This window comes from Natator depressus, chromosome 6 (genome assembly GCF_965152275.1).
Source record: "Natator depressus isolate rNatDep1 chromosome 6, rNatDep2.hap1, whole genome shotgun sequence".
NCBI lineage: Eukaryota > Metazoa > Chordata > Testudines > Cheloniidae > Natator > Natator depressus.
In genome coordinates this window covers 13,660,620-13,681,806 of record NC_134239.1, presented here as the reverse complement: position 1 = coordinate 13,681,806, position 21,187 = coordinate 13,660,620, and positions in this window count along the sequence as shown.

Here is a 21,187-nt window from a genome sequence, read left to right as displayed (position 1 = left end):
TGGGTGCGTTTTCCAAAGCATCCAAGTGACCCAGGCTCCTAAATCCTATCTTCAAAAGTGATTCAGGCCCTCGGGAGCCAGAGTCTCAGTGGGACTGCGCACCTGTGTCTGTCTCTTTCGGAGACGGGACTTAGGCCCAGAGCCACAAAGGGGGCGTCTCACTTCTGTTGAAATCAATGGAAGTCTGGAGCCAAAATGCTTTCGTCACATAGGCATGTTGGAAAATTCGACCCACGGTCTCAACTGTTCCACCGCACACATGCACACACATACACAGAGCAAGGCACAAACACACCACCCTCTACACACTCACCCCTACCCCTACCTTTTGCATACACTCACACACACCAGCTGCACACAAGTGTGTCTTCAGCCACAGGGGAACTGCAGTTGCTTCAAATACTCAAGAAGCTCCTTAGAGAGCTGAGGCCCGGTGGTGATCTCCCTCCACCCGGTGCCAGCAAAGGGCCAGGCCACTTCGCAGAAGGATGGGTACAGTGCTGCTGTTGGCTGCTGGGCAGAACAAAGAGAGAGAGGGAGCATGAAATGTCAGGAGGTCACCCCTCCAAAAACTGCCAAACTACAGAACACCTGGATTTTGCTGCAGGTCACCCCCTATGCCTGAGAGATCACAACATTCCCCAGCCATCAAACCGCTTGGAAAGTCTGTGTCATGCAAATGAAATAAGCCAGGCTTATAAATCAGGGAAAGAGCTAAACAGAAAAGCCTATGAAGGCTCCCAGCATGGAGGTTTGAACCTTTGGTCTTTAGATCTTCACCACAGATCCCTTTCTCAGGTGTTAAAGCAATAACATTAAATCAGTGACTCTGGAGGCTTGACTAGAACTAGGTGATATTTTTCAGCCAAAACCTTTGTCTGGAGCAAGTTCAGTGAGCTGGAAATATTTCATGAATTTGTGTTGATTTCACCAAATTGTTCATTTAGGGAAAAAAACCTCAAAAAAGGCTCAAAAAATCAAAACATTTTGATTTTTCAGTTTTAAAAGACTTTTCATTAAAAAAATGCCCTTTCATTTTATTTTGTAAATATTCAAAAATGGTCAAAATCAAAACAAAATGTTTCAACGTTGTCATAACAAAACGTATGATTTGACCCAAAAGAAACCTTTTCTTTTTTATTTTTTCAGGCCACCACAAATTTTGGAAATGTTTGGCTTGGGGCCGACCTGACGGATTTTTTTTCCCCAACTTTTCCGAGTGACCAATGAACCAAAAAAATCTATCATCTTCCCAGCTCTCGTCACAGCATAGCCTTCATGGTGGGTCACAGCAGAAGAATGTTAGGTGATCTCAACTCCTGGCTTCTGTTCTTGACTCTAGCAGAGGCATGTGGTCTAGTGGTTAGAGAAGCACTTGCAAGGGAGCTGGACTTTGTGCCTGTGAAAATCCACCTAAATTTGACCTACTTATACATCTGACATATGCTCAGTAGAGACTAAGAGTTAGGCAGCTAAAAGCTCCAGTGATTCTGTCTGCACTGAGCATGCTCCAACCAGCCCTGGGAAGCAGGTGCTCAGCAGTACTTTCCCTACAATTTCTGCTCTTGGCTGCCAGGAGCCACTGCCTTGCTGGAACTGAGAGCAGGGAACCTGTTTCTCCTGCACTCCCCGTGCTCCCCTGTTGGTCCCCAGGCATCGTGGAGGGGAAGGTAGAAGCCATCTGAGAGTGGATAGGGTGAAGGAGTTGCAGTAGGCAGAGGGTGCAAAGCGGGGACAGGGCAGTAGGGTCTATAACCACTAGGGTCTATCCCCTCCAGAGCCTGCAATGGAACCCAGGCATCCTGAGTCTCACTATTCCTCAGCTGCCATCCAATAGCTGTAAAACCCACTGGCCAAATGTCCCAACCCCCTCTTCACACAACACACAGTCAAGCTGTGGAACTTGTTGCCAGGGAAGGTTGCGAAGGCCAGAAGTATAACGGGGTTCAGAAAATAATTATATAAGTTCATGGAGGTTAGGTCCATTGATGACTATTAGCCAAGGTGGTCAGATACACAACCCCATGCCCTGGGTGCCTCTAACCCTCTGATTGCCAGAAGCTGGGACTGGGCGACTGGGGATGGATCATTTGACAAGTGCCCTATTCTGTTCATTCTCTCTGAAGCATACTAGGCTAGATGGACCATTGGTCTGGCCAAGTATGGCTGTTCTTATATTCTTAGTGTCTGATTCTCTTGGAAGATAACAGCCTACCACTGTGCCTAGCTATTCCACTAGCTCCAGAGGCAGAGCTCTGTGTGGTGGATCTAAACGTTCCAACCCTGCTGATGACTGAGGCTAGGGTCGAAATGGTTCCACTGGGGGAGACCTGGTTTTCCCCCCAGTAATCTTTAAAGTTCCTAGGAAATTACATCCATAAAAGTTACATTAAAAGAATGTGAAGGTCACAGAGTCAATCATTCAACAGTTAGGAAGTAGCAGAATTAAAGCTGCCCCTGCTACCTTAATTCATCTCCCTTAGCCACGTGCATCATGATATAGGCTTCGATGACACGATTACAGACTATTTTTACCCATGTTCCCCATTTCCCAAGGAGAGTGACCCCACTGGCCAGGGGGGACTCCACCACCTCTCAAGAGAGGCTCTTATCACCACCACATCACAGGGAGGGGTGGCAGGGATAGCTCAGTGGTTTGAGCACTGGCCTGCTAAACCCAGGGTTGTGAGTTCAGTCCTTGAGGGGGCCATTTAGGGATGTGGGGCAAAAATTGGGGATTGGTCCTGCTTTGAGCAGGCAGTTGGACTAGATGACCTCCTGAGGTCCCTTCCAATCCTGATATTCTAGGATTCAGGGCTGCATTAATCCAGCCCTGAGATCAAGGTCACACAGGGAGTCTGTCGTAGAGCCAAAAATTGAACCCCTGGATCCCAGACTAGGGCTTTATCCACAAAGCATTAGTGCTCTGCATACCAATGCACAGTAATAATTACATGCAGAATAAACCATCTGCAGAGACATGTCAGCTCTGCTTCCCCCACAGCTAAAGGCAGCAATGGTTTCTCCCATGGTTTATCTGCAGGCTACAGCACTGTCCCAGGGAAGGGGTATGGGCTCCTTTACCCTCATCTTGCTGATGGTGTTTCTGAGGTGGGAGAGCTGGCGCTGGCAGAGGCTCATTCTGCTGGTGATGCTGAGCGGCAGCTGGTTGGTTCCCCAGAAGCTGTTCTCCAGGTGCATCAAGCAGGCATTGTACTGGCACAGCTGGGTGCTGATCATGTCCTGTGGCATGGGAGAGGAGCTGGGTCAGCACTCGCAGAGCTAGCTCCTACGCTCGTACAGGAAGCTCCAGAAAGGACCTGATCCACAGTCCTGCTCTTTATTCTGTGTCTGTACAACCCCTGGCAAAGCAGAGCCCTGACTGGCCACCTTGGGGAGTCTTGCTCCTGCTTTGTGCTTAGTTATTGGCTGTCTAGTTATTGGGCCTATGAGCCAGGAATCCTGGGTTCCATTCCAAGCTCACCACATGGCCTCAGGAAAGTCCCTAGCCCTGTCCGTGCCTCAGTTTCCCCCTCCGCTAACCAGGGGTGATGATCCCACAAAGAGGCTTTGTTAGCTGTAATGAGGCTTGAGCCCTCCGGCACCTCCTCAGTTCCCACCTCGGGCCTCCCTGACCTCCCAGTGAAACAGGCGCTGAGGCAATCCGCCTTTCAAAACAGGAGGATGGCCAGGGCCAGGGCTCTGACGGATTCCCCCATGGCAGGAGCTGATATGAGGCAGCAGCAGAAGGAGAACCAAGCCCCAGGGTGTTTCGCCCGCGCTCCCTTTGGAGGGAGACGTGGGCTCGGAGGGCGGGAGTCCATCAGCCAACCAGACCCAGGGGAAGGGAAGCGTAACCCACCCACACGCAGTGCAGGGCTCTGTCCCCTCTCATGAGGGCTGGGTTGCCAGTAGAGATTGGCTGCAGTCTCAGACAATGCAGCAGGGCCCCTTAGCTTAGGCAGGAGAAGTGCGGGCTTGCAGGTCCCAAGTGTGACCCCTGAGAGGCCAATGACTTGGCATTAGTTTGGAAGATCTCAATCCAGCCTTGCCCCCTCCAAATCACCGGGCACCTCCTGCCCGCACTGGGAAGGTCCATGGGTGTCCTTACCAGCTGCGTGGCCCCGTCACTGGCCTTGCTCGTCGGGAGGCAGACACGGCTCCTCTTTTCTCCATCTTTGTAACCCTCTTCCTGCAAGCGTGGAGATGCATGATGAGGGGCTGGGTGGGTGGGGGCCTGGGAGGGTCTGAGCGAGGTGTGCGGGCCTCTGAGGGAGGACCTGAGCAGGGTGACCCCATGGGAATGAAGATGGTCAGGGCGAGCATCCCAAAGGGGGGCTGAGCAGAGTGGGGGTCCCATGGGAGGGGGGGAATGGCCAGGATAGGGTTCCCATGAAGCAGGGGAGGGCCTGACCAGTGGGAGAGATGGCCAGGATGGGTGGTTCCCATAGGGGGCAGGTGTGGGGGGCATGCGGGGCAGAGGGCCTGAGCAGGGTGGTTCCTGGTATTGCGATGGTCAAGGCAGGGATCACATGGAGGGGATCTGTGCAGGGTGGGTGGCCTGTGGGGGGAAGATGGCCAGGGTGGGGGGTCCCATGGGGAGGGCCCAAGCGAGGGTGGGTCCCATGGGGGAATGGCAAACCCCCCTCGTACCAGGAACAGCTTATGCAGGTGCTCCAGGCAGTTCTTCAGGTGCCCTGTGATGTCCTGAGCATTGGGCCACTCGGCATTGCACGCGGGGCCAGGGCGTCCCTGGGCCAGGGACCAGAGCACAGCTAGCACAGAGGTCAGGGACAAGATGTCGCTCCGTCCTGCACGGGGGGGCAACACACCGGAGTCACCACCCTGTCCCGCCAGAGGGGAACACACATGGTCCAAAGTCACATGCTGATTGGCTGACTGGACCTGATGGCATCACTCCCAAAGGGGCCCTGGGGACCTCTCCCCACTGAGCATACACATATGAAATCAGGCAGGGAGGGGGACGAAGAATAGTGGCTGGCAGGGAGATGATGGGAGGAGTCATTAACTGGCCCTTTAAGGGAGGCTAGCCTGTTCCCAGGGAATTCTGGGAGGCATAGTTCCCAGGACTGATGGGAAGCTGTAGGCTAGGCCACAATGAATGCTGGGAAAGAGGGCAGGGCTATAAAAGAGCTCCCTTCTATTTCCCCCCCATTCAACCCTCCAGTCATCGAAGCACTCCCCCAGTCACCATGGTCCTGGCCCCAAAAGATCCCTCCAGCCACCTCCCACCCCAAGACCTCAGACACATGCTCCCTCCTCTCACTGCACACAGCTCCCTTCCATCAATATGTCCAAGGCTGTTTTAGAGAGGCTAGTGATCAGTTGTTCCCCATATCCCAGAGTGTAGGGCAGGAAGCACTTGGCTTAGTTTGCAGCACAGGAAATTCAGGTTAGATACTAGGAATATCTCTGAGGCTAGTGAAGCTCTGGAACGGGTCATCAGGAGGGCCTGTGGCATCCCCATAATGGTGGTTTTTGAGAACAGTTTAGACTGACACCTGTCAGGGATCTCTCTCAAGTCCCTTCCAGCCCTCCATTTGCCCCAGAGACCTCCCGCCCAAGACCTCGGTAAAGCCCAGGAATACATGCTGACAGTGCAAGGGTGCACAGATTGAATAAGGGACCCGCAACTGCTTCCAGCTACAGACAGAGGCCTGTAATTTTGGGGCAGAAGGATGCAAATTCTAGCCCCAGCTCGCCACCTGTCATAAGCATCCATGTTGATTTCCATTGTAATAATTGGTGTCTATCTGCAGGGGTGGGTTTCTTCCACCTCCTTCCCTCTGATCCCCAATTAACATTCTGTTACCCCAGGCAGATGTGGATTCCTTCCGTCCCGAAGCCAGGCAATTTCCTTGTCTTCAGCCAGAGGAATCATAGAATATCAGGGTTGGAAGGAACCTCAGGAGGTCGTCTAGTCCAACCCCCTGCTCAAAGCAGGACCAATCCCCAAATAAATCATCCCAGCCAGGGCTTTGTCAAGCCTGACCTTAAAAACTTCTAAGGAAGGAGATTCCACAACCTCCCTAGGTAACGCATTCCAGTGTTTCACCACCCTCCTAGTGAAAAAGTTTTTCCTAATATCCAACCTAAACCTCCCGCACTGTAACTTGAGACCATTACTCCTTGTTCTGTCACCAGCTACCACTGAGAACAGTCTATATCCATCCTCTCTGGAACCCCCTTTCAGGTAGTTGAAAGCAGTTATCAAATCCCCCCCTCATTCTTCTCTTCCGCAGACTAAACAATCCCAGTTCCCTCAGCCTCTCCTCATAAGTCATGTGTTCCAGTCCCCTAATCATTTTTGTTGCCCTCCGCTGGACTCTTTCCAATTTTTCCACATCCTTCTTGTAGTGTGGGGCCCAAAACTGGACACAGTACTCCAGATGAGGCCTCACCAATGTCGAATAGAGGGGAACGATCACGTCCCTCGATCTGCTGGCAATGCCCCTACATATACATCCCAAAATCCTATTGGCCTTCTTGGCAACAAGGGCACATTGTTGACTCATATCCAGCTTCTCGTCCACTGTAACCCCTAGGTCCTTTTCTGCAGAACTGCTGCCTAGCCATTCGGTCCCTAATCTGTAGCGGTGCATGGGATTCTTCCGTCCTAAGTGCAGGACTCTGCACTTGTCCTTGTTGAACCTCATCAGATTTCTTTTGGCCCAATCCTCTAATTTGTCTAGGGCCCTCTATATCCTATCCCTACCCTCCAGCGTATCTTCCTCTCCTCCCAGTTTAGTGTCATCTGCAAACTTGCTGAGGGTGCAATCCACACCATCCTCCAGATCATTTATGAAGATATTGAACAAAACCGGCCCCAGGACTGACCCTTGGGGCACTCCACTTGATACCGGCTGCCAACTAGACATGGAGCCATTGATCACTACCCATTGAGCCCAACAATCTAGCCAACTTTCTATCCACCTTATAGTCCATTCATCCAGCCCATACTTCTTTAACTTGCTGGCAAGAATACTGTGGGAGACCGTGTCAAAAGCTTTGCTAAAGTCAAGGAACAACACGTCCACTGCTTTCCCCTCATCCACAGAGCCAGTTATCTCATCATAGAAGGCAATTAGATTAGTCAGGCATGACTTGCCCTTGGTGAATCCATGCTGACTGTTCCTGATCACTTTCCTCTCCTCTCAGTGCTTCAGAATTGATTCCTTGAGGACCTGCTCCATGATTTTTCCAGGGACTGAGGTGAGGCTGACTGGCCTGTAGTTCCCAGGATCCTCCTTCTTCCCTTTTTTAAAGATGGGCACTACATTAGCCTTTTTCCAACAACAAATGCAAGTGAGGTTTCTACTGTGCAGTCTCTGGGGGAGGTTCTCTGGACTTGATGATCTTGCAGTCCTGTCTGGCCTTACAATCCATGAAAACATTTTTACTCAGGATATTTCATCTCGTTGATTTTAAGTGACATCTTGCTCACCCACCCACCCGCCCCCACGAAGGCTCAGAGTGGCCATTGTGGAAAATTCACCAGTGAAGGGGTTTCACGGAAGAGGATCATAAATATTCACAGCCAACCAAACACTGAAGCAGCTCTTGTATCTCCCCTAACTGCAAGAAGTGAAATTGACTCACAATGCAGGAGTGAAACTGAGTAGCATACATAAAGCCCCGAAAAATAGAAAGAAAAGAAGCGAGAAATCCCTTTTCCATTTCTTCCATCTCATTGAGTTTTAGCAATCTCAGGTGTTGCTATAACTTAGGTAATGACTCAACATCTAGCACATGGCTGGGTGCTGTCAGAATAAGAGTAGTGATCAATGATATTAACAGAGCCACACTTACTGAAATGGGATGGAGCCATAGTTCGATAAGACAGATAAAGTAGATGAGATATTCATGCAGACAATTATCTTGGCTTTCTGAATGGCAAAAAGGGGAAAGATTTGGGTTTAAACCCTGTCTTTAACCTCATTAAAGTCAACATGAACGAGTTGAGAAAGATTTTAGCAGACTAAATCTAACCTACATTCTGGGACAACTTTTCTGAGCCATTTGGAATCACAGTGCTGCCATCTCTCCTGATCTGATATTAATTATCTGTATTGCGGTAGGGCCTGAAAGGCCCCAGTCTGGGACCAGGATCCCATTGTGCCAGGCGTTCCACAGACACAGAACAAAAGAGAGCAGGGCCACCTTGGTTTGCTTGGCCTCTCCTCTCCCCTCTGAGGCCTCTATGTCTCCCTTGTATGTATTACACCAGCTCTTTCCATCTGACTACTGTGCTTCATTTCTGGATGGGTCACAGCCCTGACTTTCACACCACCCCCATCATAGTCCCATGCGAATCCAGCATCTTGGATTGTTAACGGTTATTCACAGCAGAGAGACAGACCAATGAAGCAGAGGTTTCAGAGAGAGAAGGAAGGAATCTCTCCACATCTTAACTCCCTGACCTGGGTAATTTTTATGTGCACGTCCCTCTAGATACTTTTATAACCTGCCTAGCTGTAGCAGCAGAGCACGTCACAATCAGAAATAGATTTAGTCACTTGTGAGACAGCAACAGATTCTCTCCGCTCTACAGTTTGAGGAGAAGGAAGATTCAGATCTTACCCAAGGTTGAAGCTGGGATCAGAACCCAGGTCTTCAGAGGCCCACAGCTCCATTGGAGTCAATGGGGCCAGATCCCCAGCTGGTGTGAATGGGCCATAGCTCCATTTGCACCAGCTATGAGGAATTCACCTGCCAGCCTTGCCCCCACTATCACAGAGCACCTCTCCCCCGCCCCCCAGGGAGCCGGACCATGGGCCAAATAGGGAGGGAGCATTTCTGGGAGAGCCCCACAACATGGCATTTCATTAATTGGCTCAGGCAAATCCATAGACTTTGGGGGGCGAAGGAGGGGCTGAGAAAAGAATCTGGCCCTTATGGGACCGATACTGAGCTGCTGACACAGGATCAGGCCCTTCATCTATAAGATGGGGGGTGCAAGGAGGTACCTCTTGGTTATTCCATGACTCATCTATTGTCCTGAGCCGAGCCCCCACCACCTCTGCCCTACCCCTCCCCACTGAGGGATGGCATGGGCTCACCACAGAAGGGATCTCTTGGGAGAGCAGATCCCAGCCCAATGGGATCCTGCACGATCATAGCCCCTCGCCCCGGCCAAGGTGAGATCACAGCATCCACCCAGAGTGGGGCAACTGCTTTGCCTATGGATGCCTACAGAAGTGCCAGTCCTGGTTCACCTGCACAGGACACTGCCTGCCCGTTGCATCGGGAAGGAAGGAAGGACAGAACACAGCCCTGGCATGATCCCAGAGCAGGGTCATGGTGCCCCTCAGTCCCAACCCACAGTCCCCTGCTAACCCAGCCCTGGGATTCCCCCTTCACAGCTCTGCAGCCCTATGCCCTGTTCTATTGGTGGGTCAAATGCACTAAAGTCTAGGGGGAGAAACTTGCACCCTGAAGGCAAAGCTGAGTCAGGTGCTTCTACGGTAGCTGAGCTCCTTCGACCACCCAGCCCAGAGTGAAAGCCCTGGAGCGACAGCCCCTTTCCTTAACGCCTGCTTCACTGGTGTGCCCAGCCTCTTTGTAATGCTGAGGTGAACCCTTCCCCTCCAGCTGAGCACAGACAAACTCCTCACACCAGCAGCCTGTGCAGCCGATGCTGGGGAGCAGCACAGCCACTGGCACAGTGGAACACAACCCTTCTTCCCCTGCAGCAGCCCCTACTCACGCAGCCTCATCCTGTGTCCTTCAGGGCAATTCTAGGAGGTGCCGCGATCCTCTATCTGGAGCTTGGCTAGGGCCTTTATATCCCACCTGTTGGCTCAGATCACACCCCCAGGCCTTGTGACTCACCAGCTTCCTAGGAAGACTGAGAAATCCCAGTTCCTCAGCATGGCAAGGAAAGTCCTGGGGAAGCTGGAGCGGAGGCAGAGAAACTGGCTGCAGAAGCCGTTGCGGTATCGCCATTGAGGGATGCGGGGCATGGCGAGGATGAGCCAGGGGGCAGTGGAAGGGAAGAGCTTGGGCATCGGTTCAGAGCTGTACCCACCCGCAGACACACTGCTACTGTGTGTGAGCCCTGGTGCAGACAGCACCCAACAGAACAAGCCACCCAATCAGCAAAGCTAAAAACTGGGGGACCAGACAGGGGTACCTTGAGAGCCAAGGGGTGCAGACGGGGGCATCCCAAGGACCGGGGGGTGCAGGTGGAGGCATCCTGAGGACCAGGGGTGCAGACAGGGCATCCTGGGCACTGGGGAGGAAGCAGATGGGGGGTCATCCTGGGTGTTGGCAGCAGCAGACGGGGGTATCCTGAGCACTGGGCGGGTGCATATGGGGAGTTCAGAAGGGTCTCCTGGGCACCTGGGGAGCACAAAAAGGGCATCTCAGGTGCTGAGGGGAGCAGACGGGAGTGTCCCAAGGACCAGCAGGGGAGCAGAGGGGGGCATCCCAAGTGCTAGGGGGAGCAGACAGGGCATCCTGAGGACCTGGCGGAGCAGACATAGGCATCCTGAGGACTGGGTGGGGAGCAGACGGGGTTGTCCTAGGCATTGGGGGGGGAAGATAGGCGCTAGCGAGGGAACAAATAAGAAGAATAAAGGGGATTCTGCAGCCTGTGCAGAGCTGGTGGGGGGCAGTACAGTTGTAGCCAGAGAGTTTCCATTGGCACTGCTGAAGTTCCCGCTGGTTATGTGGTCAGGAAAGGACCCCCCCCCCACAGCCCATCTCCTGGGGGCAAGAAAATCAGACAGGGTCAGGCTCCCAATCAGTCCTCCGTGGTTGGCTCTCTGCTGGCAGGCAAGAGGAATGGGTGAATAGCATCCACTTTAGAGACATCAGGGAACGTAGCTGCTGGGCCATGGCAGGAGCTTTTAACCTCTAGGGGGCATCAGCTCCAATCCAGCCCCAGGGCAGAGCGCTAGCTGGTTCATGGGGGTGAAGAATGGGACATGCGGCCTTTCCCCTCTAGGGGGCACTGGCTCTGATCTGGGCCCAGGGCGGTGCACTGACTGGCTCAGGGGCGTGACGAATGGGATGCTAGGCCTTTCCCCTCAAGGGAGTGCAGGCTCCAACCCAGCACCAAGGTGGGGGACTGCTTGCCTCAGGGGCCGGGAATGGGACATCGGGCCTTTCCCATTTAGGGAGCACTGGCTCTGATCTGGGCCCAGGGCAGGGCACTGGCTGGCTCGGGGGGCAGGGTAGGGGACTTGGTTCTCACTGGCCCTGGTGTGTCAGCTGCAGGAAAAAAAATGAGGAGGACTTGTGGCACCTTAGAGACTAACACATTTATTTGGGCATAAGCTTTCGTGGGCATCATCGGATGCATGGAGTGGAAAATACAGTCGGAAGATCTAGACACACGGAGAACATGAAAAAACGGGAGTTGCCGTACCCACTGTAACGAGACCAATCAGTTAAGGTGAGCTATTGTCAGCAGGAGAAAAAAAACCGTTTGTCCTGATAATCAGGATGGCCCATACTCACACCTTCTTGTAAACTGTTTGAAATGGGCCATCCTGATTATCAGGACAAAGGGGTTTTTTTCTCCTGCTGACAATAGCTCACCTTAACTGATTGGTCTCGTTACAGTGGGTACGGCAACTCCCATTGTTTCATGTTCTCCATGTGTCTAGATCTTCCGACTGTATTTTCCACTCCATGCATCCGATGAAGTGGGTTTTAGCCCACGAAAGCTTATGCCCAAATAAATTTGTTAGTCTCTAAGGTGCCACAAGTACTGCTCATTTGTTTGTTTTTTGCTGATACAGACTAACATGGCTACCACTCTGAAACCAGTCTGAGCAGAAAGGCCAAGGGGCATCTGGAGCAGTCAGGGGGAGCCCCAGAGCCATGCGTGCAGGGCTTGCAGTCAAGTGGGATCTCCAGGAGGATCCAGCCCTAGAGCACGATTCTCCCTTCTCCTCATTGAGCAACACTCCTCCCTCCTACCCCAGGTCCTCGGGTGCATGCCCCCAAACAGCTGCCAACACATCCCTAATACGTAACTGAGAGTCAATGCTCGGAGCTCAGCACCAGCCCCGCCTATCCGGGAGCTGCCAGGGCCTGTTGCCTGCGTCACAGCAACAGGGGGCTCAGTAGGCCTGAAGGGATTGGCCTTCCCCTTCTCGGACCTGCTGTTCCAGGAGGGAAGGGGGGAGCTGAACTGCAAGGATCTACCTCACCCTGCACAGCTCTGCCAGTGCTCCTCAATCCCAACCCACAGCCCCCTGCTATTCCAGCCCTGGGCTCCCCCTGCAGTTCTGCTGGTGCCCCTCAGTCCTGACCCACAGCTTCATATCATAGGCATAGTTTGACTTCTTTATTTGGGGGTGGGGGGAGGGGGAGCAAGGGGCTTAATACTATTAATAATAAGTAGAGGTCTAAATTCCAGGTTTACCGCTGGTTAGTGGTACTAAATTACAGTGTACTTAATGAGTACTCGGGGGCTGGAGATGGCGCTCCCCCTGCCGCCCCCCCCCCGAGCCCCGCCGCATGGGGCTGGCTATTTGGCCTGAGCAGCCTAGCATCACTGCTCACCCCAGTGAATGTTCCTCTGTGCCCCACTAGGGGGGCGCACCCCACAGTTTGAAATCTCTGGTATACAGTTTGTGGGGGCAACACCCCTACAAGTGCCCCCTCAATCTCTGCCTATGCTCCCTGCTAAGACAGCTCTGGGCTCTCCCACCCCACAACTCTGCTAGTGCCCCATAATCCTGACCCACCGCCCCCCGCGATGCAGCCCTGAACTCCTCCCCCAGCCCCAGCTCTGCCAGTGCCCCTCAATCCTCACCTGCAGCCTCCTGCTCTCCTAGTTCAGAATCAGGCCCTTTGCTGAGCCTGGGCCAGGGCTCTGAAACACTCCCGTGACCTCTCCCTTCCTTGCTAAGGGAAGTGGAAGCAGAGTCGTACCCCGGGGCTGGGGGTTGCTCATACATGCTCTCGCTGACGGTAAGTGTGGGGCAGGATCTGGAGCTGCCCTTCCGCTTTTGGCCCACTGGCAGGCCTGGGGAGGATGGGCTGTTCTGCCGCCTCCTTTTCCCAACTGATGTAATCAGGAAACTGGCACCTGCCACCCTGGCCCAGGTCCTCATAGGGTGGGGGAAGGGAGAAAGGGCCCTTCCCCCATACAGTTTCCCTTCTCTTTCCCCTCAGTCTGTCTCTACCTATACCTCAAGTCGCACCCCAGCCTCCCCACGGCTCACACGCTTGCTCTCCCTTGAAGGATTATGAGAGTGTTTGAGAGCGAGGCCGCAGTGAGCTGGAATAGCAGCAGGCTGGGGGTCAGAAGTCAGGGGCACCAGCAGATTTGGGTGTGGGGGAGCCCAGGTCTAGGATATCAGGGGACTGATGATTCGGGGCTTGGCTTGTTTTTATCGGGCAGAGCTAGGCAGCTCTGTCTGCTGCACCCCTCCCCCTCCTGGCCGGCCTGGCAGGCTCAGGGGTAAGAGCTCTGACTGAGATCCCTGGCCAGAGGAGCCTGCTTCTGGGAAGCTGGTATGGGGCACAGCGTCTGCATGTTGTGGCCCTAGCTGATTGCTGCCCTGTGCCCCCTCGGTGTTGGCTACCCTCCCCGAGCATTAGCCCCCCCACCTGGTGAATGATCCAGAGCAGGGGGATGGTAGGGGGCTTATTCCTTCACCCACTTACTTCCCTGGTCCTTCTCGCATGAACAGAGAGCAAAAATACCCAAAGTCCAAAGGTGCAGACAATTCAATGTTTATTGGGGTGAACTTCCAGCAAGGATGAATCCAGTTTCCTTCCTTAGTGTCCCCCTTCCCAACCCTGACACCACAGAGCTTTACCTGTGTCCCTGTTCCCATTCCCCCCCCCTTAGCAAAACATGATTCCAATTTCCCCACCCCCGTTCCCTGTTCCCATTCCCTCCCCTTACTTCCTGATTGACTGAAGACTATATAGTAAAACTTGAGTTCTGCTTAGCTATACCTTAACCAATCATTTTTCTGAAATTTAACTAACCAATCCTAACATATTTTAACATGATTATTTAACCAATTACATCCCACCACCTTAATTAGTTTACACCCAGCAAAATTAATTATACAGCAGACAGAAACAATCACAGAACCAGACAGAGATTATGCAAATAAACAATAGCAAAGTGGGAACTATAATGACAAAACAATACAGAAGTGAGGATTTCACATCCCAGCTTCTGATAAGTGAGTTCTTGCCAGACAGGATGCTATCAAACTAAGTTTCTTTTTACATTTTCTAGGCACTTACCTTTCTCTGGAGGTGATAGGCATGATCAGGACAGGATTGTATTCCTAACAACCCAATAGCACCTTAGAATCATAGAATATCAGGGTTGGAAGGGACCTCAGGAGGTCATCTAGTCCAACCCCCTGCTCAAAGCAGGACCAATCCCCAAATAAATCCCAGCCAGGGCTTTGTCAAGCCTGACCTTAAAAACCTCAAAGGAAGGAGATTCCACCACCTCCCTAGGTAACGCATTCCAGTGTTTCACCACCCTCCGAGTGAAAAAGTTTTTCCTAATATCCAACCTAAACCTCCCGCACTGCAACTTGAGACCATTACTCCTTGTTCTGTCATCTGCTACCACTGAGAACAGTCTGGATCCATCCTCTTTGGAACCCCCTTTCAAGTAGTTGAAAGCAGCTATCAATTCCCCCCTCATTCTTCTCTTCTGCAGACTAAACAATCCCAGTTCCCTCAACCTCTCCTCATAAGTCATGTGTTCCAGTCCCCTAATCATTTTTGTTGCCCTCCGCTGGACTCTTTCCAATTTTTCCACATCCTTCTTGTAGTGTGGGGCCCAAAACTGGACACAGTACTCCAGATGAGGCCTCACCAATGTCGAATAGAGGGGAACGATCACGTCCCTCGATCTGCTGGCAATAGCCCTACATCTACATCCCAAAATCCCATTGGCCTTCTTGGCAACAAGGGCACACTGTTGACTCATATCCAGCTTCTCGTCCACTGTAACCCCTAGGTCCTTTTCTGCAGAATGGCTGCCAAGCCATTCAGTCCCTAGTCTGTAGCGGTGCATGGGATTCTTCCGTCTTAAGTGCAGGACTCTGCACTTGTCCTTGTTGAACCTCATCAGATTTCTTTTGGCCCAATCCTCTAATTTGTCTAGGGCCCTCTGTATCCTATCCCTACCCTCCAGCATATCTACCTCTCCTCCCAGTTTAGTGTCATCTGCAAACTTGCTGAGGGTGCAATCCACACCATCCTCCAGATCATTTATGAAGATATTGAACAAAACCGGCCCCAGGACTGACCCTTGGGGCATTCCACTTGATACCAGCTGCCAACTAGACATGGAGCCATTGATCACTACCCATTGAGCCCGACAATCTAGCCAACTTTCTATCCACCTTATAGTCCATTCATCCTTATTTCAGTGTGACTAGTTTGGAATGTAAGGATGTGACCATTGGCTTCCCAGTTTATGGCTGCCTCTGCTGCTCAGCCAAAGGCCTTAGCCTAAGAACAGGGCCTCAGACTGTCACCAGTGAGAGAAGGCCCTTACACCGGCAGACAGTGATTTTGATTCTTTTATACCTCTATAACTAGCTAAGTTATACGAATACACCTAAATTCTTAGAGTATAGGCCTTTACAGACAGGTCTGAATATCGATATCCTAACACTCCACCCCCTTTTTTTCTTTTGGGATCCTCCTGCCCAGGTATCCCTGGAAAAGCATAGGACATATAGCGACAGATTTCCTGATAGGGCCGGGCATCAAGGTGGAAGGTGTCGATATTCCATTTGTCCCACTGCCCCTTGTGCAGTATAGTGCCCTGCACCTTCTCTCCTACGGGCATACCACACCTATTCCAATTAGAGTGGGCCGGAGAAGGTTGGGTCCAGGTTGCCTAGTACACTGCATTGTGGGGAGGGCTTACTACATTACTTACATTGCATATGGAGATAACCTATAACACAAGTACAAAAAGAAAAGGAGTACTTGTGGCACCTTAGAGACTAACAAATTTATTTGAGCATAAGCTTTCGTGAGCTACAGCTCACTTCATCGGATGCATTCATCAGATACATTTTCCACTGAATGCATCCGATGAAGTGAGCTGTAGCTCACGAAAGCTTATGCTCAAATAAATTTGTTAGTCTCTAAGGTGCCACAAGTACTCCTTTTCTTTTTGCGAATACAGACTAACACGGCTCCTACTCTGAAACATAAGTACAGTCCACAATACAAAATCCACAGCAACACCGAGTCCTGACCACTGGAGTATGGTCCAACAGCCGAGCCACCATCAAAACACTGCCTCTCCTCCTTTGATAGGGTCATGATCTTATGTGTCCAGTTGTTGGCAGTTGCAACAAGCTGCCCCTGCAGGTTTTGCATGCTTTTGTCCATATCATAAGTCTATTGAATGTTCACAGAGAACTGGGAATATTGTCCAAACCAGCTTACCCCCTTGGTATGGAATCAGACAGTATGCCCTGGTTTGATTATTCACAGCAATAAGATTCACATATCCATTTGTGCACCAAAGTCCAGATAGCAGCGTATAGAGGGATGTAGTTTGGTTATAGGCTGGTGTAATTGTGCCCCCAGTAATATGTACATTCCCAGCAAAACACCTTATACACAGTACACCTAATTGTCCACCCCTTGCATAGGCCATTGATCCTGCTCCTCCATATAGTCATAGGAGAGGGGCACATCCAAACATCTTCTGTTGATTTACACTATTTTACACACCCCTCCATTGATTCCTAGTAAGCTCCTCCCCTTCTCATTATTTCCATAGGGCTTGTGGGGACCACCTTAGTTGCCATTCCATTTCCAGGTACCACGGTAGCTATTACACAGGTGCTGGCCTCCTAGCTGAGCATTTTGCATTCCCATACACATCTCTCCACCAAGGTCAGCCTTTTGAAGCCATCCCGCACCCATGTCATAAGGTCTTTTGTTTATTGAAACACAACAATGCTAGCAACAAGACAAACACCACAGACAAACAACATAAAACACAGATCCACGATATTCTGCGTTATTCTTCTGCTGGCGCCAGCTTGCTTGTAGAGTGTCTGAGAAACAAAAGAAAAAATTTCCACCCCCCTGGTGGGGACAGATTATTGCTTAATAATTAATAAATAATAATAATACCACCACTTTCTTTTACAAATGTCCTTGCTAATTGCAGGAAAAACCAGAAGAATTACCTTTGTTCTATAGTCAGGATAGTGAATTACCCCACTCACTGGTCATTTATGAAATTCATGAGGTGGTGTACCTCAGTTTCCCCTCTTGTACAACAGACCAAGTTTGCAATAGTTTCTCTGTCTCTCTCTCTCACACACACACACACACACACACACACCCCTTATGGTTAACCTGTCCCCTTATTTTCAGGCTTGACTTGTTTTTTCACCTCCCTTTTCTGGAGGGCCATAATCTGAGTCTTCTAGTAGCTTGTTTGCTGACCAGATGTATTCGTTATTTGCAGCTCCTTTGTGCCCATCAGCTAGGTAATTTGCATTTACACAGAGGCTTTCTAGCTTTCTTTTGGATCCAAAGCTATTAGCAGCTCAGAGACCGTCTTAAAAGGGACACATTCCACTTCCACTAGAGTTCTGATTGCTTTCCACTTTCCTTTCCTGCTCCAAATCACACAAAGATCTGAAAAAGAAAGCACAACCTATTGTGGCTCCTTTTGGAGCCCTAATAGGATTTTAATGAAGTACCATGTTTTGTTTGCATTTCTTTTACCCCTCCTCCAATATACACTGCACACGTCTTGGGAAAATGCACATTCCTTCCATAGTTTAAACAGCCATAACATTAGCTATATTAATTTTACACAAGGTGTAACTGCCTCCCCTGTACCCACAGAGTTTTTATGCACACCCACCAAAGCGACAGTCCGATCCCCCAGAGCCACCCCAAGGCTTAGTGTTCCCATCATTGCTCCCCTTTTCCTTTTCTTTTACCTGTGCGCACACACAAAATTCTCTTTTGCCTAACATCCCTTGCACTGTGATTACTCTTTTACACAACTGTACCCCAATTACACTTCCATCTTGTACAACTAGACACAACCAGGGGCAGCCAAGTTAAGCTCCAAGAGAAACCCCTTACATTCCTTTAGTGATTTTGATTACATTACCCCATAGTCAAATAATTTTGATCAGATTCTCTCTCTGCCTGCAGCAGCCCCTTATAGACCATTTCTGTGGGAAAAGGGCCCATTTTCCCCTCAGAATAGCCGTAAAGGCTTCTGGGGACAGAAGCATAGTGGTGGTAGTAGCCACTCGACCTGACCCCCTTGGAAAATTTAATTACCAAGCTTCCATCCAATGTGAGTGCACAGAGTTGCACACACAGTTACATTTATATAACTGGGTTTTATATTAAACAAAAACTTCCTTCTTGTAACACCACAACTGTTACCTTTTACCATTTCCACAACTTCCAAATGTTTATACTTTCCTCCAAACCCTCTATTATTAATTTCTGCAAAAGATATTTGTAACTTTTCACTCACTTCTTTAAATCACTTACTCCTACAGTTAGTTCTTTAAGGCGGTGCAATTGGTCTGTAACAACTTAGCCACCAAGTACAATTATTGCCACACAGCTGCCTTCACCTGTGCTGTCTTTACCTTGAGACTGTTCAAAGAGGCAGTAAAACATTTGTCTCCATGGATCTTTTCCTCCAAAAATTCCAGTGGAATACAGCAGACCTCCCTCATACTTTGTCCAAAATAACCAAAAACATTTCACATAGGTTTCCAAAGTACCCTCCATTAAAACTTCAGAAAAACAAAAGTGTGGAAAGGCCAGGGGAGAGGAGGGGGAAGAGGTGGAAAGAAACCAATTAAGCCTGTCAGGTCAGTTTAAAGTATAGGCTACCAGCAGCAAATTAAGTAAATGGAGAAAAAGAAGAGGAGGATATAGTTAGCTCTGAGCCAAGAGTAGGCTCCCTGGGTTGAAAGAGTTGGGAACCCTTATCCCCAGGTTCTCATTCTGGCTCTGGGAGAAGAGTGGGGGTTGTTACCTGCTCCTGCAAACCCTGCCATTTTGCACTTTGAAACTCTCCCCCCCCCCTTTCCTTTCTTTCTCTCCACTCCCCCAGGACCAACTCCCAGCTCCGGTCTCGAAAGGTAGTCTGTTAACTCTGCTTTTGACTTTAAACCCTGCTGTGCCAAATCATCTTTAACCACCCCTAACTAATTTACAACCCTTCAGCAGCCCTTGCTGAAGCAGCACCAAACTTGAAAGATTCCTGGCAGCTTCCCACAATGCTGCCCTTACTTCAAACCTCTCACAAACGGACTGAAGTGCCTCCTTTCCCTAGAAGGCATTCAGTCCCCATGGGCAGGGACCTTCTTCCACCAAAGGAGGGTGGGCTCCTCAGCCACCCCCCATCCCTCTCGGTCCCCCTCCATTTCCTTTTTAATCTCATCCCAGGTTGACCCCTGTACCTGGTATGGGCCCTGGTTCTTCCTTACTCATTTATCCAAAAAATCCTTTACCCTGGCTTGCCAGAACCCTCAACTACCATCACGAGAGTTCACTATACCCCCTCCAAGCAGCTGCGCAGACTGTTGGGGAGGGGGACTTACAGGCTACCACTCACCTATCCGATACAATGCATCCAAGTCACAGCACCAAGATGTTAGGGGGCTTATTCCTTCACCCACTTACTTTCCTGGTCCTTCTCGCATGAACAGAGAGCAAAAATACCCAAAGTCCAAAGGTGCAGACAATTCAATGTTTATTGGGGTGAACTTCCAGCAAGCATGAATCCAGTTTCCTTCCTTAGTGTCCCCCTTCCCAACCCTGACACCACAGAGCTTTACCTGTGTCCCTGTTCCCATTCCCCCCCTTAGCAAAACATGATTCCAATTTCCCCACCCCCATTCCCTGTTCCCATTCACTCCCCTTACTTCCTGATTGACTGAAGACTATATAGTAAAACTTGAGTTCTGCTTAGCTATACCTTAACCAATCATTTTCCTGAAATTTAACTAACCAATCCTAACATATTGTAACATGATTATTTAACCAATTATATCCCACCACCTTAATTAGTTTATACCCAGCAAAATTAATTATACAATAGACAGGAACAATCACAGAACCAGACAGAGATTATACAGACAAACAATAGCAAAGAGAAAAGGAGTACTTGTGGCACCTTAGAGACTAACCAATTTATTTGGGCATAAGCTTTCATGAGCTACAGCTCACTTCATCGGATGCATACTGTGGAAAATACAGAAGATGTTTGTTTTTATACACACAAATCATGAAAAAATGGGTGTTTATCACTACAAAAGGTTTTCTCTCCCTGTCATTATGCAAGGCATTGCATTTAGCCGTATGGAGTGGAAATCTATCAACTGCACGGTGGGGTGGGGGGAGAGAAAACCTTTTGTAGTGATAGACACCCATTTTTTCATGATTTGTGTGTATAAAAACAAAACATCTTCTGTATTTTCCACTGAATGCATCCGATGAAGTGAGCTGTAGCTCACGAAAGCTTATGCTCAAATAAATTGGTTAGTCTCTAAGGTGCCACAAGTACTCCTTTTCTTTTTGCAAATACAGACTAACACGGCTGCTACTCTGAAATAGCAAAGAGGGAACTATAATGACAAAACAATACAGAAGTGAGGATTTCACATCCCAGTATTGATAACTGAGTTCTTGCCAGAGAGGATGCTATCAAACTAAGTTTCCTTTTACATCTTCTAGGCACTACCCTTTCTCTGGAGGTGATAGGCATGATCAGGACAGGATTGTATTCCTAACAGCCCAATAGCACCTTATTTCAATGTGACTGGTTTGGAATGTGAGGATGTGACCGGTCGCTTCCCAGCTTATGGCTGCCTCTGCTGCTTAGCCAATGGCCTTAGCCTAAGAACAGGGCCTCAGACTGTCACAGTGAGAGAAGGCTCTTACACCGGCAGACAGTGATTTTGATTCTTTCTCTTATACCTCTAGAACTAGCTAAGTGATAAGAATACACCTAAATGCTTAGAGTATAGGCCTTTACAGACAGGTCTGAATATCTATATCCTAACAGGACATGCCAGGCTGGGCTGGGGGTAGGCCAGGCCTGAGGACACCCCCATCCCTTGCCTGCTGCTGCAGTGCCCAGCAGGGTGATGGCACCAGGGGGCACAAGCCAGGGCTGCTCTAGGGTCAGTGGACCACTCTG